The 19934-nt window shown below is 40.5% G+C and overlaps 1 protein-coding gene across 2 annotated transcripts in view; it reads right to left on the minus strand.

Moving 5' to 3' along the window:
- Positions 1-19934, minus strand: part of rnf213a (ring finger protein 213a) — a 194618-nt gene that overhangs the window by 57918 nt on the left and 116766 nt on the right.

Here is a 19934-nt window from a genome sequence, read left to right on the forward strand (position 1 = left end):
CTTCTTCCGTTTCTTCCGCCGGATTTGAATGGCAGCCCATATAGGCGTATGCGGGAAAGTTGTATAATTTGGCACAATGATAGAGGCCAGTATTAACATTAATCAGGCCAATTATGAAGTCTCAAAATCAAACTCTCTAGCGCCACCACTTGTCCAAACTTTCACGTATGTTTATCATCATAACTTTTGAACCCAATGGGCTACAATCAAAATTCTTTTTTCCTCTGATTCCTTGGCTCAGTCCGATTCAAACCCACCCTATGAAGTCATTTTCCGTTATGAATTTTTTCGCGCTATTTAAAATTTTTCGAAAAACCTATTTGATCGAACTCGTCCTAGGCCGTGTCTCTGATTTTCACCAAAATTGAATCACATGATCTACAGACCATGCCAACCAAAAGTTATGGAATTCAAGTTGATTAGACCAACCGTTTTTGTTTAACTTACGAACTAATTTAACGTAGAACTTGCGAAAATGGACTTGAGGCGATATCTCTGTAACGCATTCACCGATTCACACCAAACTTGGTGTGTGTTATGACAACTAGGGTCTAAGGTTAATTGCTGAGTTTCGGCGCACTGCCCCCTAGTGGTCCGGAGATACAAAAAACTTGCTTTTTTGCTTATAACATCTCAACCTTTCGTACGAAACTCATAAAACTGGTCTCATTACATCCGGCAGAGCATGCCGAGTCGAATGATGTCTGATTTTCACAGGTCAGCCATTTTGGGCGTCGCCCATTTTGATTTTTGGCCAAAAATGCTATATTTTACCAACATATTCACATATCATTACAAAACATGGTAAGCATCTGGCACAATGATAGAGGACAGTATTAACAATAATCATACCAAATATGAAGTCTCAAAATCAAACTCTCTAGCGCCACCACTTGTCCAAACGTTCATGTATGTTTATCATGATAACTTTTGAACCAAATGGGCTACAATCAAAATTCTTTTTTCCCCTGATTCCTTGGCTCAGTCCGATTCAAACGCACCCTATGACGTCATTTTCCGTCATGAATTTTTTCGCGCTATTTTAAATTATTCGAAAAACCTATTTGATCGAACTCGTCCTAGGCCGTTTCTCCGATTATCACCAAAATTGAATAACATGATCTACAGACCATGCCAACCAAAAGTTATGGAATTCAAGTTGATTAGACCAACCGTTTTCATTTAATTTGCAATCAAATTTAACGTAGAACTTGCAAAAATGGACTTTAGGCGATATCTCCGTAACGCTCTCACCGATTCACACCAAACTTGGTGTGTGTTATGACAACTAGGGTTTGAGGTTATATGCGGAGTTTTGGTGCACTGCCCCCTAGTGGTCCGGAGATACAAAAAACTTGCTTTTTTGGCTTATAACATCTCAACCGTTCGTTCGAAACTGATAAAATTGGTCTCATTACATCCGGCAGAACATGTCAAGTCGAACGATGTCTGATTTTTACAGGTCAGCCATTTTGGGCGTCGCCCATTTCGATTTTTGGTCAAAAATGCTATATTTTACCAACACATTCACATATCATTACAATACATGGTATGCATCTTCAACCCCATGCCCTGAAGTCCTTAAAAACTTCTGGAGCAGCGCCACCTTTTGGTCAAAAGTGCTTGGCCCCTTAATTGCTGCTTGCAGCTATATTTATTAGGGGCCAAGCACCGTAGGTGCGTAGGCACCTATTGCTTTCGTTAGTGTTCTTATTATTATTATTATTATTATTCTTCTTCTTCTTCTTCCGTTTCTTCCGCCGGATTTGAATGGCAGCCCATATAGGCGTATGCGGGAAAGTTGTATAATTTGGCACAATGATAGAGGCCAGTATTAACATTAATCAGGCCAAATATGAAGTCTCAAAATCAAACTCTCTAGCGCCACCACTTGTCCAAACTTTCACGTATGTTTATCATCATAACTTTTGAACCGAATGGGCTACAATCAAAATTCTTTTTTCCTCTGATTCCTTGGCTCAGTCCGATTCAAACCCACCCTATGACGTCATTTTCCGTCATGACTTTTTTCGCGCTATTTTAAATTTTTCAAAAAACCTATTTGATCGAACTCGTCCTAGGCCGTGTCTCCGATTTTCACCAAAATTGAATCACATGATCTACAGACCATGCCAACCAAAAGTTATGGAATTCAAGTTGATTTGACCAACCGTTTTCGTTTAACTTACGAACTAATTTAACAAAGAACTTGCGAAAATGGACTTGAGGCGATATCTCTGTAATGCATTCACCGATTCACACCAAACTTGGTGTGTGTTATGACAACTAGGGTCTAAGGTTAATTGCGGAGTTTCGGCGCACTGCCCCCTAGTGGTCCGGAGATACTAAAAACTTGCTTTTTGGCTTATAACGTCTCAACCTTTCGTCCGAAACTCATGAAACTGGTCTCATTACATCCGGCAGAGCATGCCGAGTCGAATGATGTCTGATTTTCACAGGTCAGCCATTTTGGGCGTCACCCATTTCGATTTTTGGCCAAAAATGCTATATTTTACCAACACATTCACATATCATTATAAAACATGGTATGCATCTTCAACCCCATGCCCTGAAAGTACTCAAAAACGTCTGGAGCAGCGCCACCTTATGGCCAATAGTGCTTGGCCCCTTAATTGCTGCTTGCAGCTATATTTATTATTATTATTCTTCTTCTTCTTCTTCTTCTTCTTCCGTTTCTTCCGCCGGATTTGAATGGCAGCCCATATAGGCGTATGCGGGAAAGTTGTATAATTTGGCACAATGATAGAGGCCAGTATTAACATTAATCAGGCTAATTATGAAGTCTCAAAATCAAACTCTCTAGCGCCACCACTTGTCCAAACTTTCACGTATGTTTATCATCATAACTTTTGAACCGAATGGGCTACAATCAAAATTCTTTTTTCCTCTGATTCCTTGGCTCAGTCCGATTCAAACCCACCCTATGACGTCATTTTCCGTCATGACTTTTTTCGCGCTATTTTAAATTTTTTGAAAAACCTATTTGATCGAACTCGTCCTAGGCCGTGTCTCCGATTTTCACCAAAATTGAATCACATGATCTACAGACCATGCCAACCAAAAGTTATGGAATTCAAGTTGATTAGACCAACCGTTTTCGTTTAACTTACGAACTAATTTAACGTAGAACTTGCGAAAATGGACTTGAGGCGATATCTCTGTAACGCATTCACCGATTCACACCAAACTTGGTGTGTGTTACGACAACTAGGGTCTAAGGTTAATTGCGGAGTTTTGGCGCACTGCCCCCTAGTGGTCCGGAGATACTAAAAACTTGCTTTTTGGCTTATAACGTCTCAACCTTTCGTCCAAAACTCATGAAACTGGTCTCATTACATCCGGCAGAGCATGCCGAGTCGAATGATGTCTGATTTTCACAGGTCAGCCATTTTGGGCGTCCCCCATTTCGATTTTTGGCCAAAAATGCTATATTTTACCAACACATTCACATATCATTACAAAACATGGTATGCATCTTCAACCCCATGCCCTGAAAGTACTCAAAAACATCTGGAGCAGCGCCACCTTATGGCCAATAGTGCTTGGCCCCTTAATTGCTGCTTGCAGCTATATTTATTATTAGGGGCCAAGCACCGTAGGTGCGTAGGCACCTATTGCTTTCGTTAGTGTTCTTATTATTATTATTAGGGGCCAAGCACCGTAGGTGCGTAGGCACCTATTGCTTTCGTTAGTGTTCTTATTAGGGGCCAAGCACCGTAGGTGTGTAGGCACCTATTGCTTTCGTTAGTGTTCTTATTATTATTATTATTATTATTATTATTATTCTTCTTCTTCTTCCGTTTCTTCCGCCGGATTTGAATGGCAGCCCATATAGGCGTATGCGGGAAAGTTGTATAATTTGGCACAATGATAGAGGCCAGTATTAACATTAATCAGGCCAAATATGAAGTCTCAAAATCAAACTCTCTAGCGCCACCACTTGTCCAAACTTTCACGTATGTTTATAATCATAACTTTTGAACCGAATGGGCTACAATCAAAATTCTTTTTTCCTCTGATTCCTTGGCTCAGTCCGATTCAAACCCACCCTATGACGTCATTTTCCGTCATGACTTTTTTCGCGCTATTTTAAATTTTTCGAAAAACCTATTTGATCGAACTCGTCCTAGGCCGTGTCTCCGATTTTCACCAAAATTGAATCACATGATCTACAGACCATGCCAACCAAAAGTTATGGAATTCAAGTTGATTAGACCAACCGTTTTCGTTTAACTTACGAACTAATTTAACAAAGAACTTGCGAAAATGGACTTGAGGCGATATCTCCCTAACGCATTCACCGATTCACACCAAACTTGGTGTGTGTTATGACAACTAGGGTCTAAGGTTAATTGCGGAGTTTCGGCGCACTGCCCCCTAGTGGTCCGGAGATACTAAAAACTTGCTTTTTGGCTTATAACGTCTCAACCTTTCGTCCGAAACTCATGAAACTGGTCTCATTACATCCGGCAGAGCATGCCGAGTCGAATGATGTCTGATTTTCACAGGTCAGCCATTTTGGGCGTCGCCCATTTCGATTTTTGGCCAAAAATGCTATATTTTACCAACACATTCACATATCATTATAAAACATGGTATGCATCTTCAACCCCATGCCCTGAAAGTACTCAAAAACGTCTGGAGCAGCGCCACCTTATGGCCAATAGTGCTTGGCCCCTTAATTGCTGCTTGCAGCTATATTTATTATTATTATTATTATTATTATTCTTCTTCTTCTTCTTCTTCTTCTTCTTCTTCCGTTTCTTCCGCCGGATTTGAATGGCAGCCCATATAGGCGTATGCGGGAAAGTTGTATAATTTGGCACAATGATAGAGGCCAGTATTAACATTAATCAGGCCAATTATGAAGTCTCAAAATCAAACTCTCTAGCGCCACCACTTGTCCAAACTTTCACGTATGTTTATCATCATAACTTTTGAACCGAATGGGCTACAATCAAAATTCTTTTTTCCTCTGATTCCTTGGCTCAGTCCGATTCGAATGCACCCTATGACGTCATTTTCCGTCATGAAATTTTTCGCGCTATTTTAAATTTTTCGAAAAACCTATTTGATCGAACTCGTCCTAGGCCGTGTCTCCGATTTTCACCAAAATTGAATCACATGATCTACAGACCATGCCAACCAAAAGTTATGGAATTCAAGTTGATTAGACCAACCGTTTACGTTTAACTTGCGAACTAATTTAACGTAGAACTTGCGAAAATGGACTTGAGGCGATATCTCTGTAACGCATTCACCGATTCACACCAAACTTGGTGTGTGTTATGACAACTAGGGTCTAAGGTTAATTGCGGAGTTTCGGCGCACTGCCCCCTAGTGGTCCGGAGATACTAAAAACTTGCTTTTTGGCTTATAACGTCTCAACCTTTCGTCCGAAACTCATGAAACTGGTCTCATTACATCCGGCAGAGCATGCAGAGTCGAATGATGTCTGATTTTCACAGGTCAGCCATTTTGGGCGTCGCCCATTTCGATTTTTGGCCAAAAATGCTATATTTTACAAACACATTCACATATCATTACAAAACATGGTATGCATCTTCAACCCCATGCCCTGAAAGTACTCAAAAACGTCTGGAGCAGCGCCACCTTATGGCCAATAGTGCTTGGCCCCTTAATTGCTGCTTGCAGCTATATTTATTAGGGGCCAAGCACCGTAGGTGCGTAGGCACCTATTGCTTTCGTTAGTGTTCTTATTATTATTATTATTAGGGGCCAAGCACCGTAGGTGCGTAGGCACCTATTGCTTTCGTTAGTGTTCTTATTATTATTATTATTATTAGGGGCCAAGCACCGTAGGTGCGTAGGCACCTATTGCTTTCGTTAGTGTTCTTATTATTAGGGGCCAAGCACCGTAGGTGCGTAGGCACCTATTGCTTTCGTTAGTGTTCTTATTATTATTAGGGGTTCGAGCGCGAAGCGCTGAAACCCTATTGTTTTTGTAAGAATTTTTATTATTATTATTATTATTATTATTATTATTATTTTACTTCTGCCATAATCACTATTGCCCAGGCCAAACCGTAAGGCCTATTGGCTTCAAACTTGGTCAGATGGTAGTACTCCTCACCGCTACTCAGATCCAAAGGCTCGTCAAAATCGGGCCATAGGTGGCGCTACAGCGCTAAAAACAAAAAAAATTTAGTAATTTGGCCGCCATTTCTAAACCGTTTGTCGTAGGCTCAAAAACTTTACATATTTGGAATCCTTGCGTCAGCACGAACAAAAGTGGAGTGACTCAGATTTTCTCTACGACGCACCGTTTTTCCGCTACATCGCGATTTGTCCGACACCTACTTTTGCGAACTAGTCCTTGGGTTTTCACCCAATCTGAACCAAACCAGTGTAGAAATGTTCTCTGGACACTGAATAGCAAAAGTTATTGAAAGAAAGTTGAAATGTTGATTTCACGCGAAACCGTACACAAGAACGTAACATGCTAATGTAAGCTAAAAGCTAATTGTAGCTGTAACTTTTGAACGGATTGAGATATCTTCATCAAAGTTGGTACACACATGTATAAGGTCAATTTGAGGTCACAGTGCAAAACCCGCAAACTTTGGCCTCAAGGTGGCGCTATAAAGCCTAAAAAACTTAAAAATGACTCTAACCTCACAACCATTAGTCCAATCAGCTTGAAATTTGGCATGCAGTGTCTTTGTCTAACGTGTCATGACATACTATAAGGACATTGGCATATCTCAAAAAACATGGCCGCCATTAGCCAATTAAGATTAAACAGCCATTAAACTAGGTTAACGATGAGTGATCAAAACGAAACTCAGTGGGCATGTTCGACTCATGGTCCTAGAGGTCTGTAAGAATTTTAAAAGAAATCCGCCACTAGGGGGCGATTTTGTGTTTTTTGAGGTTGTAATTGATTGGTTATTACACAAAGTTTTGCACAGCCACACAAGATACATATCATATAATAGGGCTGCTCATACCGAACAGTCTGACACGAAAACCACTGATGTCACTCAATATGTTCATTAAATATTAATTAATATATGAAAAAACTACTTTTGCGAACTAGTCCCTGGTTTTTCGCTCAATCACCACGAAACCAGTGTTGTATGAATCTCTGAACTGAGCAGATCAAAAGTTATTGAAATGAGTTGAACTTTCCTCTTTTGGGAGCTATAAATGGCTCATTTACAAAAGGGGTGTGTCTTATATTGACCTAAATGCATGTAAATGCATAAGGAAAACTGAAAACTTCGTGAAATCAGGTATGCACATCTGAGATGTGATTCTTAACAAGCATGCAAAATTTTGTGAAGATAGGTCAATAGGTGGCGGTATAACAGTAGAAAAGGCCTCAAAAACACTAATTTCCATTGCTATTTGACCATAATTTGTATAATATGTGTTTATTGTAGACAGCTTTTCACAAATATACTTGATCTGAGATATCATATGACAGGCCTGCACATTCTGATCACTTTGGCATGAAATCCACTGCTGTAACTATAACCATCAATTTATTATTCACCATTATTTTAAACAATACTTTTAGGAACTCGTCCCTGCTTTTTTGCTTAAACTGAACAAAATCAGTGTTGTACAAATGTCTGGACTGTCTAAATCAGTAATTATGAAAAACAATTGAACTTTTGTGCATAAATGAGCTTGATATATTTATCTAAAGAGCAGAGTGTGTTCATATGCTTCCACAAAGGATATAAACATGCATTACTAATATAAACCACTAGATGACAGCTCAACACCTCATAATGTTGGTTTAAAGTCACTAAATTTCCATTAAAGATCATTCTGAATCACATCTTGACATGGCATAAACTCTGTTATTGCATTTAAAAGCTGATTTAGTCCCAGGTTACCACTTCATTTATGTAGGCTTTTTATTTTTTCCATTTATTACATTCCATCATGGATTTCTTTTGGTTCAGCCTTAAATGTTGGGTTGTCCTACATCTAAATTGCCTAAATGGCAATTAGGTTGCCAAATGCTCGAACCCCGTTAATCGCCGCTTGCGGCTATATTTATTATTATTATTATTATTCTTCTTCTTCTTCTTCTTCCGTTTCTTCCGCCGGATTTGAATGGCAGCCCATATAGGCGTATGCGGGAAAGTTGTATAATTTGGCACAATGATAGAGGCCAGTATTAACATTAATCAGGCCAAATATGAAGTCTCAAAATCAAACTCTCTAGCGCCACCACTTGTCCAAACTTTCACGTATGTTTATCATGATAACTTTTGAACCGAATGGGCTACAATCAAAATTCTTTTTTCCTCTGATTCCTTAGCTCAGTCCGATTCAAACCCACCCTATGACGTCATTTTCCGTCATGAATTTTTTTGCGCTATTTTAAATTTTTCGAAAAACCTATTTGATCGAACTCGTCCTAGGCCGTGTCTCCGATTTTCACCAAAATTGAATCACATGATCTACAGACCATGCCAACCAAAAGTTATGGAATTCAAGTTGATTAGACCAACCGTTTTCGTTTAACTTGCGAACTAATTTAACGTAGAACTTGCGAAAATGGACTTGAGGAGATATCTCTGTAACGCATTCACCGATTCACACCAAACTTGGTGTGTGTTATGACAACTAGGTTCTGAGGTTAATTGCGGAGTTTCGGCGCACTGCCCCCTAGTGGTCCGGAGATACTAAAAACTTGCTTTTTGGCTTATAACGTCTCAACCATTCGTCCGAAACTCATGAAACTGGTCTCATTACATCCGGCAGAGCATGCCGAGTCGAATGATGTCTGATTTTCACAGGTCAGCCATTTTGGGCGTCGCCCATTTTGATTTTTGGCCAAAAATGCTATATTTTACCAACACATTCACATATCATTACAAAACATGGTATGCATCTTCAACCCCATGCCCTGAAAGTACTCAAAAACGTCTGGAGCAGCGCCACCTTATGGCCAATAGTGCTTGGCCCCTTAATTGCTGCTTGCAGCTATATTTAGGGGCCAAGCACCGTAGGTGCGTAGGCACCTATTGCTTTCGTTAGTGTTCTTATTATTAGGGGCCAAGCACCGTAGGTGCGTAGGCACCTATTGCTTTCGTTAGTGTTCTTATTATTATTATTAGGGGCCAAGCACCGTAGGTGCGTAGGCACCTATTGCTTTCGTTAGTGTTCTTATTATTAGGGGCCAAGCACCGTAGGTGCGTAGGCACCTATTGCTTTCGTTAGTGTTCTTATTATTATTATTATTAGGGGCCAAGCACCGTAGGTGCGTAGGCACCTATTGCTTTCGTTAGTGTTCTTATTATTATTATTATTATTATTCTTCTTCTTCTTCTTCCGTTTCTTCCGCCGGATTTGAATGGCAGCCCATATAGGCGTATGCGGGAAAGTTGTATAATTTGGCACAATGATAGAGGCCAGTAATAACATTAATCAGGCCAAATATGAAGTCTCAAAATCAAACTCTCTAGCGCCACCACTTGTCCAAACTTTCACGTATGTTTATCATGATAACTTTTGAACCGAATGGGCTACAATCAAAATTCTTTTTTCCTCTGATTCCTTGGCTCAGTCCGATTCAAACCCACCCTATGACGTCATTTTCCGTCATGAATTTTTTTTGCGCTATTTTAAATTTTTCGAAAAACCTATTTGATCGAACTCGTCCTAGGCCGTGTCTCCGATTTTCACCAAAATTGAATCACATGATCTACAGACCATGCCAACCAAAAGTTATGGAATTCAAGTTGATTAGACCAACCGTTTTCGTTTAACTTGCGAACTAATTTAACGTAGAACTTGCGAAAATGGACTTGAGGAGATATCTCCGTAACGCATTCACCGATTCACACCAAACTTTGTGTGTGTTATGACAACTAGGGTCTGAGGTTAATTGCGGAGTTTCGGCGCACTGCCCCCTAGTGGTCCGGAGATACTAAAAACTTGCTTTTTGGCTTATAACGTCTCAACCATTCGTCCGAAACTCATGAAACTGGTCTCATTACATCCGGCAGAGCATGCCGAGTCGAATGATGTCTGATTTTCACAGGTCAGCCATTTTGGGCGTCGCCCATTTCGATTTTTGGCCAAAAATGCTATATTTTACCAACACATTCACATATCATTACAAAACATGGTATGCATCTTCAACCCCATGCCCTGAAAGTACTCAAAAACGTCTGGAGCAGCGCCACCTTATGGCCAATAGTGCTTGGCCCCTTAATTGCTGCTTGCAGCTATATTTATTATTATTATTCTTCTTCTTCCGTTTCTTCCGCCGGATTTGAATGGCAGCCCATATAGGCGTATGCGGGAAAGTTGTATAATTTGGCACAATGATAGAGGCCAGTATTAACATTAATCAGGCCAATTATGAAGTCTCAAAATCAAACTCTCTAGCGCCACCACTTGTCCAAACTTTCACGTATGTTTATCATCATAACTTTTGAACCGAATGGGCTACAATCAAAATTCTTTTTTCCTCTGATTCCTTGGCTCAGTCCGATTCAAACCCACCCTATGACGTTATTTTCCGTCATGACTTTTTTCGCGCTATTTTAAATTTTTCGAAAAACCTATTTGATCGAACTCGTCCTAGGCCGTGTCTCAGATTTTCACCAAAATTGAATCACATGATCTACAGACCATGCCAACCAAAAGTTATGGAATTCAAGTTGATTAGACCAACCGTTTTCGTTTAACTTACGAACTAATTTAACGTAGAACTTGCGAAAATGGACTTGAGGCGATATCTCTGTAATGCATTCACCGATTTACACCAAACTTGGTGTGTGTTATGACAACTAGGGTCTAAGGTTAATTGCTGAGTTTCGGCGCACTGCCCTCTAGTGGTCCGGAGATACTAAAAACTTGCTTTTTGGCTTATAACGTCTCAACCTTTCGTCCGAAACTCATGAAACTGGTCTCATTACATCCGGCAGAGCATGCCGAGTCGAATGATGTCTGATTTTCACAGGTCAGCCATTTTGGGCGTCGCCCATTTCGAATTTTGGCCAAAAATGCTATATTTTACCAACACATTCACATATCATTACAAAACATGGTATACATCTTCAACCCCATGCCCTGAAAGTACTCAAAAACGTCTGGAGCAGCGCCACCTTATGGCCAAAAGTGCTTGGCCCCTTAATTGCTGCTTGCAGCTATATTTATTATTATTATTCTTCTTCTTCTTCTTCCGTTTCTTCCGCCGGATTTGAATGGCAGCCCATATAGGCGTATGCGGGAAAGTTGTATAATTTGGCACAATGATAGAGGCCAGTATTAACATTAATCAGGCCAATTATGAAGTCTCAAAATCAAACTCTCTAGCGCCACCACTTGTCCAAACTTTCACGTATGTTTATCATCATAACTTTTGAACCGAATGGGCTACAATCAAAATTCTTTTTTCCTCTGATTCCTTGGCTCAGTCCAATTCAAACACACCCTATGACGTCATTTTCCGTCATGACTTTTTTCGCGCTATTTTAAATTTTTCGCAAAACCTATTTGATCGAACTCGTCCTAGGCCGTGTCTCCGATTGTCACCAAAATTTAATCACATGATCTACAGACCATGCCAACCAAAAGTTATGGAATTCAAGTTGATTAGACCAACCGTTTTCGTTTAACTTGCGAACTAATTTAACGTAGAACTTGCGAAAATGGACTTGAGGCGATATCTCTGTAACGCATTCACCGATTCACACCAAACTTGGTGTGTGTTATGACAACTAGGGTCTAAGGTTAATTGCGGAGTTTCGGCACACTGCCCCCTAGTGGTCCGGAGATACTAAAAACTTGCTTTTTGGCTTATAACGTCTCAACCTTTCGTCCGAAACTCATGAAACTGGTCTCATTACATTCGGCAGAGCATGCCGAGTCGAATGATGTCTGATTTTCACAGGTCAGCCATTTTGGGCGTCGCCCATTTCGATTTTTGTCCAAAAATGCTATATTTTACCAACACATTCACATATCATTACAAAACATGGTATGCATCTTCAACCCCATGCCCTGAAAGTACTCAAAAACGTCTGGAGCAGCGCCACCTTATGGCCAATAGTGCTTGGCCCCTTAATTGCTGCTTGCAGCTATATTTATTATTATTATTCTTCTTCCGTTTCTTCCGCCGGATTTGAATGGCAGCCCATATAGGCGTATGCGGGAAAGTTGTATAATTTGGCACAATGATAGAGGACAGTATTAACATTAATCAGACCAAACATGAAGTCTCAAAATCAAACTCTCTAGCGCCACCACTTGTCCAAACTTTCACATACGTTTATCATCATAACTTTTGAACCGAATGGGCTACAATCAAATTTCTTTTTTTCTCTGATTCCTTGGCTCAGTCCGATTCAAATGCACCCTATGACGTCATTTTCCGTCAGGAATTTTTTCGCGCTATTTTAAATTTTTCGAAAAACCTATTTGATCGAACTCGTCCTAGGCCATTTCTCCGATTTTCACCAAAATTGAATCACATGATCTACAGACCATGCCAACCAAAAGTTATGGAATTCAAGTTGATTTGACCAACCGTTTTTGTTTAACTTGCGATCAAATTTAACGAAGGACTTGCGAAAACGGACTTGAGACGATATCTCCGTAACGCATTCACCGATTCACACCAAACTTGGTGTGTGTTATGACAACTAGGGTCTGAGGTTACAGGCAGAGTTTCGGCGCACTGCCCCCTAGTGGTCCGGAGATATAAAAAACTTGCTTTTTGGCTTATAACATCTCAACCTTTCGTCCGAAACTCATAAAACTGGTCTCATTACATCCGGCAGAGCATGTCGAGTCAAATGATGTCTGATTTTCACAGGTCAGCCATTTTGGGCGTCGCCCATTTTGATTTTAGGCCAAAAATGCTATATTTTACCAACATATTCACATATTATTACAAAACATGGTATGCATCTGGCACAATGATAGAGGCCAGTATTAACATTAATCAGGCCAAATATGAAGTCTCAAAATCAAACTCTCTAGCGCCACCACTTGTCCAAACTTTCACATACATTTATCATCATAACTTTTGAACCGAATGGGCTACAATCAAAATTCTTTTTTCTTCTGATTCCTTGGCTCAGTCCGATTCAAACCCACCCTATGACGTCATTTTCCGTCATGAATTTTTTCGCGCTATTTTAAATTTTTCGAAAAACCTATTTGATCGAACTCGTCCTAGGCCGTGTCTCCGATTTTCACCAAAATTGAATCACATGATCTACAGACCATGCCAACCAAAAGTTATGGAATTCAAGTTGATTAGACCAACCGTTTTCGTTTAACTTGCAAACTAATTTAACGTAGAACTTGCGAAAATGGACTTGAGGAGATATCTCTGTAATGCATTCACCGATTCACACCAAACTTGGTGTGTGTTATGACATCTAGGGTCTAAGGTTAATTACGGAGTTTCGGCGCACTGCCCCCTAGTGGTCCGGAGATACTAAAAGCTTGCTTTTTGGCTTATAACGTCTCAACCTTTCGTCCGAAACTCATGAAACTGGTCTCATTACATCCGGCAGAGCATGCCGAGTCGAATGATGTCTGATTTTCACAGGTCAGCCATTTTGGGCGTCGCCCATTTCGATTTTTGGCCAAAAATGCTATATTTTACCAACACATTCACATATCATTACAAAACATGGTATGCATCTTCAACCCCATGCCCTGAAAGTACTCAAAAACGTCTGGAGCAGCGCCACCTTATGGCCAATAGTGCTTGGCCCCTTAATTGCTGCTTGCAGCTATATTTAGGGGCCAAGCACCGTAGGTGCGTAGGCACCTATTGCTTTCGTTAGTGTTCTTATTATTAGGGGCCAAGCACCGTAGGTGCGTAGGCACCTATTGCTTTCGTTAGTGTTCTTATTATTATTATTAGGGGCCAAGCACCGTAGGTGCGTAGGCACCTATTGCTTTCGTTAGTGTTCTTATTATTAGGGGCCAAGCACCGTAGGTGCGTAGGCACCTATTGCTTTCGTTAGTGTTCTTATTATTATTATTATTAGGGGCCAAGCACCGTAGGTGCGTAGGCACCTATTGCTTTCGTTAGTGTTCTTATTATTATTATTATTCTTCTTCTTCTTCTTCTTCTTCCGTTTCTTCCGCCGGATTTGAATGGCAGCCCATATAGGCGTATGCGGGAAAGTTGTATAATTTGGCACAATGATAGAGGCCAGTAATAACATTAATCAGGCCAAATATGAAGTCTCAAAATCAAACTCTCTAGCGCCACCACTTGTCCAAACTTTCACGTATGTTTATCATGATAACTTTTGAACCGAATGGGCTACAATCAAAATTCTTTTTTCCTCTGATTCCTTGGCTCAGTCCTATTCAAACCCACCCTATGACGTCATTTTCCGTCATGAATTTTTTTGCGCTATTTTAAATTTTTCGAAAAACCTATTTGATCGAACTCGTCCTAGGCCGTGTCTCCGATTTTCACCAAAATTGAATCACATGATCTACAGACCATGCCAACCAAAAGTTATGGAATTCAAGTTGATTAGACCAACCGTTTTCGTTTAACTTGCGAACTAATTTAACGTAGAACTTGCGAAAATGGACTTGAGGAGATATCTCCGTAACGCATTCACCGATTCACACCAAACTTTGTGTGTGTTATGACAACTAGGGTCTGAGGTTAATTGCGGAGTTTCGGCGCACTGCCCCCTAGTGGTCCGGAGATACTAAAAACTTGCTTTTTGGCTTATAACGTCTCAACCATTCGTCCGAAACTCATGAAACTGGTCTCATTATATCCGGCAGAGCATGCCGAGTCGAATGATGTCTGATTTTCACAGGTCAGCCATTTTGGGCGTCGCCCATTTCGATTTTTGGCCAAAAATGCTATATTTTACCAACACATTCACATATCATTACAAAACATGGTATGCATCTTCAACCCCATGCCCTGAAAGTACTCAAAAACGTCTGGAGCAGCGCCACCTTATGGCCAATAGTGCTTGGCCCCTTAATTGCTGCTTGCAGCTATATTTAGGGGCCAAGCACCGTAGGTGCGTAGGCACCTATTGCTTTCGTTAGTGTTCTTATTAGGGGCCAAGCACCGTAGGTGCGTAGGCACCTATTGCTTTCGTTAGTGTTCTTATTATTATTATTATTATTATTATTATTATTATTCTTCTTCTTCTTCTTCCGTTTCTTCCGCCGGATTTGAATGGCAGCCCATATAGGCGTATGCGGGAAAGTTGTATAATTTGGCACAATGATAGAGGCCAGTATTAACATTAATCAGGCCAATTATGAAGTCTCAAAGTCAAACTCTCTAGCGCCACCACTTGTCCAAACGTTCACGTATGTTTATCATCATAACTTTTGAACCGAATGGGCTACAATCAAAATTATTTTTTCCTCTGATTCCTTGGCTCAGTCCGATTCAAACCCACCCTATGACGTCATTTTCCGTCATGAATTTTTTCGCGCTATTTTACATTTTTCGAAAAACCTATTTGATCAAACTCGTCCTAGGCCGTGTCTCCGATTTTCACCAAAATTAAATCACATGATCTACAGACCATGCCAACCAAAAGTTATGGAATTCAAGTTGATTAGACCAACCGTTTTCGTTTAACTTACGAACTATTTTAACGTAGAACTTGCGAAAATGGACTTGAGGCGATATCTCTGTAATGCATTCACCGATTCACACCAAACTTGGTGTGTGTTATGACAACTAGGGTCTAAGGTTAATTGCGGAGTTTCGGCGCACTGCCCCCTAGTGGTCCGGAGATACTAAAAACTTGCTTTTTGGCTTATAACGTCTCAACCTTTCGTCCGAAACTCATGAAACTGGTCTCATTACATCCGGCAGAGCATGCCGAGTCGAATGATGTCTGATTTTCACAGGTCAGCCATTTTGGGCATCGCCCATTTCGATTTTTGGCCAAAAATGCTGTATTTTACCAACACATTCACATATCATTACAAAACATGGTATACATCTTCAACCCCATGCCCTGAAAGTACTCAAAAACGTCTGGAGCAGCGCCACCTTATGGCCAATAGTGCTTGGCCCCTTAATTGCTGCTTGCAGCTATATTTATTATTATTATTAGGGGCCAAGCACCGTAGGTGCGTAGGCACCTATTGCTTTCGTTAGTGTTCTTATTATTATTATTATTATTATTATTATTATTATTATTCTTCTTCTTCTTCTTCTTCTTCTTCCGTTTCTTCCGCCGGATTTGAATGGCAGCCCATATAGGCGTATGCGGGAAAGTTGTATAATTTGGCACAATGATAGAGGCCAGTATTAACATTAATCAGGCGAATTATGAAGTCTCAAAATCAAACTCTCTAGCGCCACCACTTGTCCAAACTTTCACGTATGTTTATCATCATAACTTTTGAACCGAATGGGCTACAATCAAAATTCTTTTTCCCTCTGATTCCTTGGCTCAGTCCGATTCAAACCCACCCTATGACGTCATTTTCCGTCATGAATTTTTTCGCGCTATTTTAAATTTTTCGAAAAACCTATTTGATCGAACTCGTCCTAGGCCGTGTCTCCGATTTTCACCAAAATTGAATCACATGATCTACAGACCATGCCAACCAAAAGTTATGGAATTCAAGTTGATTAGACCAACCGTTTTCGTTTAACTTGCGAACTAATTTAACGTAGAACTTGCAAAAATGGACTTGAGGCGATATCTCTGTAACGCATTCACCGATTCACACCAAACTTTGTGTGAGTTATGACAACTAGGGTCTAAGGTTAATTGCGGAGTTTCGTCGCACTGCCCCCTAGTGGTCCGGAGATACTAAAAACTTGCTTTTTGGCTTATAACGTCTCAACCTTTCGTCCGAAACTCATGAAACTGGTCTCATTACATCCGGCAGAGCATGCCGAGTCGAATGCTGTCTGATTTTCACTGGTCAGCCATTTTGGGCGTCGCCCATTTTGATTTTTGGCCAAAAATGCTATATTTTACCAACACATTCACATATCATTACAAAACATGGAATGCATCTTCAACCCCATGCCCTGAAAGTACTCAAAAACGTCTGGAGCAGCGCCACCTTATGGCCAATAGTGCTTGGCCCCTTAATTGCTGCTTGCAGCTATATTTATTATTATTATTCTTCTTCTTCTTCCGTTTCTTCCGCCGGATTTGAATGGCAGCCCATATAGGCGTATGCGGGAAAGTTGTATAATTTGGCACAATGATAGAGGCCAGTATTAACATTAATCAGGCCAATTATGAAGTCTCAAAATCAAACTCTCTAGCGCCACCACTTGTCCAAACTTTCACGTATGTTTATCATCATAACTTTTGAACCGAATGGGCTACAATCAAAATTCTTTTTTCCTCTGATTCCTTGGCTCAGTCCGATTCAAACCCACCCTATGACGTCATTTTCCGTCATGAGTTTTTTTGCGCTATTTTAAATTTTTCGAAAAACCTATTTGATCGAACTCGTCCTAGGCCGTGTCTCCGATTTTCACCAAAATTGAATCACATGATCTACAGACCATGCCAACCAAAAGTTATGGAATTCAAGTTGATTAGACCAACCGTTTTTGTTTAACTTACGAACTAATTTAACGTAGAACTTGCAAAAATAGACTTGAGGCGATATCTCTGTAATGCATTCACCGATTCACACCAAACTTGGTGTGTGTTATGACAACTAGGGTCTAAGGTTAATTGCGGAGTTTCGGCGCACTGCCCCCTAGTGGTCCGGAGATACAAAAAACTTGCTTTTTGGCTTATAACGTCTCAACCTTTCGTCCGAAACTCATGAAACTGGTATCATTACATCCGGCAGAGCATGCCGAGTCGAATGATGTCTGATTTTCACAGGTCAGCCATTTTGGGCGTCGCCCATTTCGATTTTTGGCCAAAAATGCTATATTTTACCAACACATTCACATATCATTACAAAACATGGTATGCATCTTCAACCCCATGCCCTGAAAGTACTCAAAAACGTCTGGAGCAGCGCCACCTTATGGCCAATAGTGCTTGGCCCCTTAATTGCTGCTTGCAGCTATTTATTATTATTATTATTCTTCTTCTTCCGTTTCTTCCGCCGGATTTGAATGGCAGCCCATATAGGCGTATGCGGGAAAGTTGTATAATTTGGCACAATGATAGAGGCCAGTATTAACATTAATCAGGCCAATTATGAAGTCTCAAAATCAAACTCTCTAGCGCCACCACTTGTCCAAACTTTCACATATGTTTATCATCATAACATTTGAACCGAATGGGCTACAATCAAAATTCTTTTTTCCTCTGATTCCTTGGCTCAGTCCGATTCAAACCCACCCTATGACGTCATTTTCCGTCATGAATTTTTTCGCGCTATTTTAAATTTTTCGAAAAACCTATTTGATCGAACTCGTCCTAGGCCGTGTCTCCGATTTTCACCAAAATTAAATCACATGATCTACAGACCATGCCAACCAAAAGTTATGGAATTCAAGCTGATTAGACCAACCGTTTTCGTTTAACTTGCGAACTAATTTAACGTAGAACTTGCGAAAATGGACTTGAGGCGATATCTCTGTAACGCTTTCACCGATTCACACCAAACTTGGTGGGTGTTATGACAACTAGGGTCTAAGGTTAATTGCGGAGTTTCGGCGCACTGCCCCCTAGTGGTCCGGAGATACAGAAAACTTGCTTTTTGGCTTATAACATCTCAACCTTTCGTCCGAAACTCATGAAACTGGTCTCATTACATCCGGCAGAGCATGCCTAGTCGAATGATGTCTGATTTTCACAGGTCAGCCATTTTGGGCGTCGCCCATTTCTATTTTTGGCCAAAAATGCTATATTTTACCAACACATTCACATATCATTAGAAAACATGGTATGCATCTTCAACCCCATGCCCTGAAAGTACTCAAAAAGGTCTGGAGCAGCGCCACCTTATGGCCAATAGTGCTTGGCCCCTTAATTGCTGCTTGCAGCTATATTTATTATTATTATTCTTCTTCTTCCGTTTCTTCCGCCGGATTTGAATGGCAGCCCATATAGGCGTATGCGGGAAAGTTGTATAATTTGGCACAATGATAGAGGCCAGTATTAACATTAATCAGGCCAATTATGAAGTCTCAAAATCAAACTCTCTAGCGCCACCACTTGTCCAAACTTTCACGTATGTTTATCATCATAACTTTTGAACCGAATGGGCTACAATCAAAATTCTTTTTTCCTCTGATTCCTTGGCTCAGTCCGATTCAAACCCACCCTATGACGTTATTTTCCGTCATGACTTTTTTCGCGCTATTTTAAATTTTTCGAAAAACCTATTTGATCGAACTCGTCCTAGGCCGTGTCTCAGATTTTCACCAAAATTGAATCACATGATCTACAGACCATGCCAACCAAAAGTTATGGAATTCAAGTTGATTAGACCAACCGTTTTCGTTTAACTTACGAACTAATTTAACGTAGAACTTGCGAAAATGGACTTGAGGCGATATCTCTGTAATGCATTCACCGATTTACACCAAACTTGGTGTGTGTTATGACAACTAGGGTCTAAGGTTAATTGCGGAGTTTCGGCGCACTGCCCTCTAGTGGTCCGGAGATACTAAAAACTTGCTTTTTGGCTTATAACGTCTCAACCTTTCGTCCGAAACTCATGAAACTGGTCTCATTACATCCGGCAGAGCATGCCGAGTCGAATGATGTCTGATTTTCACAGGTCAGCCATTTTGGGCGTCGCCCATTTCGAATTTTGGCCAAAAATGCTATATTTTACCAACACATTCACATATCATTACAAAACATGGTATACATCTTCAACCCCATGCCCTGAAAGTACTCAAAAACGTCTGGAGCAGCGCCAGCTTATGGCCAAAAGTGCTTGGCCCCTTAATTGCTGCTTGCAGCTATATTTATTATTATTATTCTTCTTCTTCTTCTTCCGTTTCTTCC

Source organism: Danio rerio, chromosome 3 (genome assembly GCF_049306965.1).
Source record: "Danio rerio strain Tuebingen ecotype United States chromosome 3, GRCz12tu, whole genome shotgun sequence".
In the NCBI taxonomy this organism is placed as follows: domain Eukaryota; kingdom Metazoa; phylum Chordata; class Actinopteri; order Cypriniformes; family Danionidae; genus Danio; species Danio rerio.